Raw genomic sequence first — 10061 nt, 5'->3', positions numbered from 1 at the left:
ACAAATTAAAATAAAGGCATCTCCCTACCCCTGGTTGGTGTAATCTCTCTTAATTATTTTTTGTGCTGTAAAGCCTCATATGAAACTTTGAATGCCTTTGCAAAAGTCTGCATCCCTTGAAAGGACACACCGAGAGCTGTGTTTGTTTTGTGCATTCCGAGGGCACTGAGTAAACAAATCTGGTGGATGGAGAGTGAGTTTTCCTGAGGGATGTGGTCCTGGAGATGCTACGCATGCTCAAGTGGATGGTCCCACACTTCTGTAGCTTCAGGCAGCGTCACGTGGACAAAGTGGGTTTCAAAACAAAAAGAAGGACTGTGGGGAGGAGAAGTGGTAAAGAGATGATTTTAAAAACCTCACATGATAGACACATACGAAATCCTCACAAAAGATGTGAAAAGAAGACGGAAAAATACCTCCATGCTAGGCCTAACAGACGTCTTGGCGCAAATGCGTTTGTGCTCCTCTTCGGCCCCCGCGTCCCTCCCTTTCCTTTCTCTATGCCTAGATTAGCAGTTTTGTACTAGGGGATCCATGAGACTAGCATTCTTCTTATTTTTTTTCTTAAAATTGTACCTGAAGTATTGCTTTCTCCATAAGGAATTACATAAGCCTCAAGGTTCTGTACAGGTCCACTGCTTTTGCGGGGCAGCATGGGTGTAGCAGACAGTATCCTGCTGCATGTAAATGAACTGTCATTGACAATGAAGGCTCTTATGTCTGCCCCCCACAGAAAGAATGGAAACCCCTGAAGGGAAACTCTCTGTGTCAACCACTGACTGCATATGTGTCCATCACCAATATCCTCTTTTTATTGTAAGACAGGGTCTTCCTCTGAAACCCAGGCAGGCCTGGAACTCTTAGCAATCCTCTGGCCTCAGCCCTTTCGGTGATATCCCTCTAGCCTGAGATCACAGGTAGAAGCCATAACTCTCAGTTCTAAACTCCCTTTAATGTCTGATTTAATTAGCTCACAGCTCAAAGAGGATGCCCTCCCCTGTGCTGTGAGGCATGCGCCATACGGCTGTGCCCTGTGTATCCTCAGCCTTTTACTGGAAGATACTTCTGAAGGATTGGCTCACGAACAGACCAGCCGTGACTCTTAATGGTTGGGTAGAACTTGCATTTCAGCTACTGCAAGGGCATCCGTTCAGATGGCATTGCACTGGAGTGTAGAAGTGTGCTGAGCAGGAGCCCTACAGACAATCAGAGCAGATAATGACTGGGAAAGGTAGCACAAGTGCTATGTGACAGGGACACTCCATTCATTACAGGATATGTTTTTAACAGCACCCTTGGACTCTTTCCACTAGATGCCATTAACTTTTTCCCTCCCTCCCTCCCCCCCCCCAATCTCAACAATCAAAATTGTCTCTAGAAATTATCAAATATTGTCTTGAATATTAAAATTGCTAACACAAAAATAAGTAGACTGTGGTCCTTGTCATCCTCATCTTTGAGTGTCACATTGCCAGTAAAATGATTTGGGGTTTTGGTTTTTAATAAAAATTTCAGTAGTGTTTTTATTTTATCCTAACACTTTTTAACCAAGTCCCTGTGTCTACAGAATTTGTAATTTTCACTGTAAATAATGACATTGTAGAAAGAAGTTCTGAGATATTAGTGTTGTTCCGTGTCTGCCGACAAGTGCCACTCTGCCCTTCAGTTAGTGAATTGACTGCCCTGGATTCCTAGGCCTCGATTTCAATAACCAGGCTAAATGAATTACAATACTCTTATTCATTGCCTGGGGTTCATTATACAATCCAGTTATTCATGAAGATTCACAAAGACTGTCTTTATGTGTTTAGTGCTATGTTCAGGCAAAAGCTATTTTTTAAATATTTAAGAAGTCATATCCATATGGTCTGCAATGCGTTCTAGAAGTCAGCATTTAAGCAAATATCCTCTGTCTTTGATGACATGAAGCTGTAGGCAAAACTTCCCATATCATAATACTTTGAAAATAAGGTTTGGTTTTTTACCAGCAAACTATAAATAGTGGAGTGCTTGCACTGTTTTATTTTGTGTGTGTGTGTGTGTATTTTAAAAAGAGTTCTTTATTTTTCCAAAGTTGAGAAATAAAAAAAGTATTTTTGTACCATCTTAATTTCTTTTCATTATTATTATTATTATTATTATTTTCTATGAAATATTTTACATATAAATTTATATTATTACACACATATGCAATAAACTATCCATAGCAAGAAGAACCATGAAACAATCTTATTAATGCTACATTCATAGTGTTTCGGCTATTTGTATTTGGCAGCCTTGAAGAAAACATCTTTCCTATCTTGGTGAGTCTAAAATTCTAAATGTAAATCAATATCTATCATTATCTCATTATTATCAACTTGTAGCTGTAAATCTTATGAACAGTAACCTGACATATCCTTACATGACATTTGCTATTGAACCATTAATTTTTAAATATTAATTCTGTAAGCATCAGACCTAAGAATTATTATGAATATAAAACTTTCTCACCTTTGTATATGTAAATGTTGTAAAACTGTAGCCAAAGGGTCCAGCCAAACGTTGTTATGGGAGAAAGGTTTTACTTGTAAAGTCTTTATATAGGCCCAGCAAGATGGCTCAGCTGGTAAAGGCATTTGGACTTGAGCTAAATTCTCTCAACCATAGGAAGGTGGAACAAAAGAACTGATTCCATATTTTGTCCTCTGATAGCCACATGTGTATATACTCAAATACATGTCACACACACACACACATACACACACATTTTTAATGAGATTGTGTTGCTGGAGAGACAGTTCAGAAGTTAAGAGTCTGTGCTGCTCTTTCAGAGGACTTGAGTTCAGTCTGCAGTCCACATGTTGGGCAGCTCATAGCTGCCTGTACTTCAGCTCCAGTGGATCTGACACCCTCTTCTGGCCTCCTTGTACACCTGCACTCATGTACACACATACACACACACACACACACACACACACACACACACATGCTCAGACATGTGCATAATTAAGAATAAAATAAATCTTTAAAAATTGAGACTCTGAATCTTATTAATTTACCAGTAGTTGGCCTTAAAGAGGTGACTGGATTTTCCCAAACCTGATGTTCTCTGTCTTTAGATAGGGAATAACAGTCATATGTCTTCCCACACAGGCCTCACTGTTTAGCACAGTTTCTAGGTTCACAAGCATGCAAGCACTTTTTAGAAGCAAGTGCGGTTCCATGAGGAGATTCTTCAGTTGTACATGGTGCCTGCCTACAAGAGGGATTCATCTTGTCATTATTCATGGTGGCCTTCGGAGGGATTGTAGTATTCTGGACTTTGCCAAAAAATTCAGGACCATGACCCAAATGTCAAATTAGTCATTGTAGGCATACAAACAGGCTTCAATGATGTATGCCCACTTTCTACTTGATGGAAATATGGCTTCACCGACCTACATGGAAACCAGTGAATTGACTTCTTGTTCAATTGTTAAAAATATAAACTTCTCTTAATTTGCATAATTTGCATAGAGTGTCCTTTAGTTGTAACATTTAATTAATATTGTAACTCATCAAAAGTGCTGAATAATAATATTTGGACAATCCCTAGTGGCCACATGTTAATTCAGATTTCTCAAACCAGAGAAGTTAAGGCCTAAAGTAGTTGCATTAGAACCTAAGGCTATCTATACTTATTATTCCCCACGCTGCTAATTATGCTCTTAAAATATGATAAGTAAAAGCAATTTGAATGCAAAACACATCTTATCATGTGACACCTTTACACTCTTGCCACGTGGACACTCAGCTCAAATAGCCTAATAACGCATTACCATTAAAGCTGAGTTGTGAACACAAGAGAATGGTAAGTGAGATGTGGATTAAAAAAATGTTTTCATGCATTCAGGGATGAAGCTGATATAATGGAAAATTAAATGAAATTTAATCAAAGTGGTATTCGGAGAATAAGCTAGAAGTTGGACAGACAACGGCCAGAGATTTCTGTAACACAGCACGGGGTTCACTCCATCCCAGTAGGCTCTGGACATGAGAGGAGGCATCTGCCTTATGATCCCTTTTGGAAGCGCTTTAGCCTCTTGCTTTTTTCTCTTATTAAAAATAGATTCCTTTCTCATACAATTATGGTTTCTACTCCCTCTGTTCCTCTCAGTTCTCCCCTACCTCCCCTCTATCCATATTCATTCCCTTCCTGTCTCTCATTAGAAAACAAACAGGGCTCTAAGGGATCATAATGTAACAATAAAACACCATATAATAAGATTTTTTTAAAAAACCCTATTACTTCAGAGTTGGACAAGAAAAACAAACAGAAGGAAAAGAGCCCACGAGAGGACACAAGAGTCAGAGACCCACTCATTACACACTCTGGAATTCCATGAAAACACTAAACTAGAAACCATAATATAAGGCAGAAGGCCTGCTGCAGAGAGGCCTGGTCTCTGCAAGTTTATATGAGCGTTGATCATGTTGACTTAGAGGGCCTTGTTTTCCTTGTGTCCTCTACCTCCTCTGGCTCTTACAGCCTTTCTATTTTCTCTTCTGTGAGGTTTCCTGAGCCACGTGGGGAGGGGTTTCATGGAGACTGAGTGCCTATCAGGGCTGAGTGTCCTAAGGTCTGGCTGTGGGTCTCTGTATTTATTCCCATCAGCTGCAGCAGAAACTTCTCTGATGATGGCTGAGCAAGTATAATAAAATGTCATCAGGAGTCGTTGTATTGCCAAAAAATTGTGTTTATTTTTATTTGTTTGTTAGAACAGTAGCATTCAGTTTTATCCTAGGTCCCTGGACTTTGTAGTCCCTGCTGGTGAAGCAGTGTCGGGTGTTAGTTCCACTTCTATTTTGAATTATGTGTCTACGTGTGTCTGTGCACATGAGTGAAGGTGCCAGAAGGGGAGCTAGAGTTACAGGTGTTTGTGAATGGCCTGATGTGGGTGCTGAAACCTGAACTCTGTCAGGCACTAGTAACGACTGACCCTTGCGGCCCCCTCATGATAGCTCTTGAGAACTGCCCAAGTGCTTCTAACATTTAGCCAGGATTGGTAAATAGCTAAGTTAGTGGGGATGGGGGTTTTAGTAAACCAATTTTACAAAGTCCCGAGGGTGTATAATCTGGCCCAGTTTATGTAGCAAAGGTGCTTATACCCTCAGGGTTCGGTGCTGAGGTAGACAGACTGGCTTGATTGTGGGGGTGGAGGTGACTTTGGCTTCAACACTTTTGTTAATTCTTAAAGAGAATGGACTCTTAAAATTCCCGCAAGGAATGATGGAGCCATAATTTCTGATAATAATCCTCATGCACATTCACAATCACTTCCACTATAAAGAAAATAGCACCACATATCAGTGGGTGACAATTATCTGTTTGTATAGTTTTTTATTAAATATTTTCTTATTTTTATATATACATTTATATTATCATACATATACACAATAAACTACATACAGCAAGAAGAACATGAAACAATCAGGAATTACATAAATGTTACATTCTTAGTGTTTTGGCTATTTGTATTTGGCAGCCTTGAAGAAAACATCTTTCCTATGTTGGTGCATCTAAAATTCTGAATGTCAATCAATATCTATCATATCTCATCATTATCAACTTAAAACATCATCAGAACAAGACAGTTCCCAGGACACTTTCGAAGAAAGCTTCCAATCCCAATTACTTCAACATTTCAGACTGTCCAACACAGGACTCTAATTAAGCCTGGAATTTCTCAACACTTAGAAACTGGACCACAAATGCTATTCCTAGCCTGTTTAACTATTTCCCCAATTTTATTTGGGCCCCTACAAAGGTATTATACATCTCAAATCAGCCAGAAGAAACCTTAAGAGACTGACGCTCCATTTCCTTTAAGGGGAGTTGGGTAGATTTTTGGTTGCTTTCTTGGCCTACAGAGGGTTATTTTCAATGTGAGTTGGTTGTAAGTTATTATTGGTCTCATTTAGAGAGAAAACAAAGTTGGACTCAGGGTTGTCTCTCTTTTTCTTTATCTTCCGTTCATAGCTTTGGAGATAGGGGTTGAAAAGAAAGAAGGAGGAATATAGAAATATATAGGGAAGATAGAACAAAAGGTAGATTAGTGAATCTACTCCTCAACTTAATGCTTTAATTGTCACTCATTTAATTCACTTGTATAGAATTTTGTATACAGATGCAAAATAAGTTTAAATTTAGATATGGTGGTATAGAATTCAAATATAAGATAATTCTTCACACATCATATATATTTCTACTCTAGTATGAGGCATTATACCCATTTAACTCAATTATAACACAAGGTGTGCTTCCAGTACTTTGAAAGTGTTATTGCAAGCTGTTTAGGGTAAATAAGTTGTACAAGTTATTGTTAGTGGTCATATCAATTACTAGTCTATTTTTTTATCACAAGAATATACATCTTAGGTACAGCAGATAGATATGATGCTATAAAAAAATAAAGTAAAATAGTTAGATAAGGTCTTCAAAAACTCAGAGACATACCGGAATATGACATTTAAAAATGTTTTTATTATTTTAAGGATTCATTGACAACGAGACAGGTTAACTCCTGGCAACATCCAGCCTACCTCAAAGAGAATGATGAGCATCAAAGAACCTCCTTATAGAGATGGCTTCATACGTGGCAAAGAAACCACTGGAGAAAATGTCCTTGTTTCTACCACAGACAGAATTCTGTCTAAAGAGGGCAAGCTTGGAAACAGGCAGAGTTGACAGCCAAACTCTGCCAAGACAGGGTAAGCAAGTCCTCAATAGTTCCTGCCTCAAAAATATGTCTGTCAGACATATTGGGCCAGAAGACTGAAGATGATGCTCCAACGTTATAGAGAGTTTTGGGTGACTGTTCAGACAGTAAACTGTCTCTTTCGTGTTCTTATTTTGGAAGCTGCTAACCTGCACTCCCTGTGTGCTCAGGTAATTAATTTTATTCCTTCTCAGGTCTCTGATAGGGTTGAAGACCAGATAGTTTAGTTTTACAATGAAGCTTAGTTGTGTAGGGGTTACGATGTTTTTAGGTCTAGATAGATGTTTTAGTGTGATAATGGCGAGATATGATAGATACTGATTTACATTCAGAATTTTACACGCACCAACATAGGAAAGCTGTTTGTATGGTTTTATTGGAAATGTCCTATTGTTCTACTATGTAAAACATCATATGAAAACATGAGATTTTATTATTACTTATGCAATTTCCATTCAGAATACAGAGAATGAGGCCTTAAAGAAGGGGACCTGGGGACCAAGAAAGATGATTATATAACAACAGTCATTGACATGTTTTAAAGATTACACTTTATTTTTCATCATGTGTATGTCTCTGTGTGAGTATGTGTACATGAGTACAGGTGCCCTCAGGAACCAGTATAGTGTGGGAAAGATTAAGCTTTGTCACAGGTGGGAGCAGTCTTGGCGGGCTTTACCCTTGGGGCACCCCATGAATACCTTGTGACAGACTGAGTGGAGCCATCCTGGGTCTGGAATTCAGGAAGCAGACCTGGGAACCCCACCTGGACTATTGTCTTTCTAATGGACCCTCACCGGGAGAAGGAGCCGGTCCTTCCCATGTGACTCAGGCAGTTGGGGAAGAGAGAATAACAAAGTCGGCTGCAGGGAGAGCGTGTGGGGGCAGTGGACCAGCTGGACCAGCACGCAGGCCAGAGAGACACCTAAGGACCCGTCCCGTGGAACGGCTACTGGAAGGTTCACTCTTTTGTCCGTTTAACCTTTTTCCTTCTTGTATAAGCTAGTTGGGTTGTATAATAAAGTTTAATTGCTAAGAAACAGAGTCAACAGTATAGATCATGGAATCCCCTGGAGCTGGGGTTACAGATGTTGTGAGCCACCAGATGTGGGTGCTAGGAACCTCTGCAAGAATAGTGCATGCTTTTAACCACTGAGCCATCTTTCCCTATACCCAGAAAGCATTTCTTTTTCTTTTCTTTCTTTCTTCTTATTAAGGGGTGTGCTGGAACTGAACTAGCCAGAGGCACATGAGTACTGTTTTGCTTATTTTGTTTTAATTTTATTTTGTTCAAAGACAGTGTTTCATTATGTAGCTTAGGCTGGATGTTTCTTATACTGTGAATGGATTATACTATTTGCTAAGTTTTGTTCCTTGTTATAATAAAATATAGACATGAAAGCTTCTTTGAGAGATGATTTAGGTATTGGGGAAATTTTAAACCATACATGTACTTGAGGTATTTTCTGCCATGCTCCCCCCAAAAGCTGGTCAGATCCCTTTTAAAAATATTTCTTTATTTTGGTTTTAAATGATTAGTATATATGTGTATCTACGTGTGAGTATGTGCATACAGTGTAGGTGCCCACAGAGTCCAGAAGAGGGTATTAGAGTCCCAGGAGATGTTATTTTATGGGTGGGTAACTTGAATGGGCCTCATCTATAAGCGCAGTATGTCCTTTTAACTGCTGAGCCATCTCTATAACCCCTAAGACTAGTTTTTTTCTGCAGAAGGCATAAACTGACACACATGAGACTTTTTTCACTCTCTCTCTTTCTCTCTCTCTCTCAAAAGCATGAAAATTAATCTTTGCATACATTATCTAACAAGCTATGTATATTCTGAATACTTTATCTTTAGCAATTATTTAGCTTGACTACAAATGCAGGCATATATGTTATTTGTTTGATTGTTTGGTAATGGTCTTTTTTAGTCTGCATTGCTCTTCATGTCATATTTACACATTCACTTAATTAGATAGATAATTAGTCCCAGCATGTTGAAAGTCTGGTGGAGAAATGTGATTTTCACCTGACCTCACTTACTCCCATTACTGCACGGCTGTCCCCTGTGATCCAGCCCACTGGCTTTGCAGTACTATGGCCATGCCAAACTATAGCCCACACTGAGGCATTTGAAGCCGCCAGCCTGTCCTCTCCTCAGACTAGTACGCTCATATCTTTTCAGCTTTCGGGTCAGAGGCAAGATCTGCAGACCAGCCTTCTCTGCTGCACAGCCTCCGTACCACACTGCTGTTTCTAGTTCTCTGCAACACATAGCCTCTAATGATCTTGCTTATTGATTGTTTTCCTTGTCTGTCCTCTCACTTCCTCTATCAGCATGGGGCTTTCAAGAAAGCAGGTGTTTTATCTGTCAAGTCCACAGTCAGATGCCTAACTGGACACTTCCTAGCATGTGGGATGCACCTACACATCATTTGCTGGGTAAACAAATGAAAGCAAATACGCCTACCATGCTCCATAGAAAGTTGGGCTGTGATATCTCCCTCCCATTTTTAACATCCAATCCCACTGCAATTTTACAGCTCGCCCTCTTTAAAATTAGACAAAACATTAGTAGCCTATTCATTTACGTTTTTGCAATTTAACAGCCTGTATTGTCCTTGGCTGGTGCCATAGTTTGAGCGGGACTGAGATGTAACAAGAATAAATTAATAAAAAAAAATATTTTGAAAAAAAAAAAAAAGACTTTACAATTCATTTCTAAAGTTTCTGTTTCCCTCTGCTTTCCCGTGTTACATGGATGTCTGCTATGCTAGCGTCTCATATCTTCATGCCACTTCATCAGTTTTCTGTGCCTGTATTGATGATCACTTGACAATTCAGCAGTTCAAAAACAATAAAGCTGGGGATATGGTTCAGTTGATACAGTGATTGTTTGACATGTTCAAAGCCATGGCTTCCATCCCCTGTGCGACCAAAATCCAGCATTCAGGAGGTGGAGGCAGAAGGATCAGTAGTGCAAGGTTACCCTTGGCTACATAGGGAGTTCCAGGCCCCCCTGGGTTATATGAGACCCTGTCCCATCCCCCTCAAAAATGGAAGACAATAGTTGTTCCATTCTTCCACACCCTCCTGCATCATGGCGTCATGATTTTGCAGCTCTTCCCTTTTGGAAATAAAGTCATGTCTCCTATGCCCGACTCCCTGCTTGTCGGAAGACTTGTGTTGGCCAGTGGAAGTCAGCAGATGGATTTGATGGTTGAATCCATTGTCATGCACCTGTTTCACTCAGAAATTCCCAACCGCCTTCGGGAAGAGTCTGGTAAGCCTGATTCATAGTCACTATAAAAAGGTCGG

The sequence above is a fragment of the Acomys russatus genome, chromosome 26 (assembly GCF_903995435.1).
Source record: "Acomys russatus chromosome 26, mAcoRus1.1, whole genome shotgun sequence".
Lineage (NCBI taxonomy): Eukaryota > Metazoa > Chordata > Mammalia > Rodentia > Muridae > Acomys > Acomys russatus.
The sequence above is the reverse complement of the archived record's forward strand: the minus strand, read 5'-3'. Positions refer to the sequence as shown.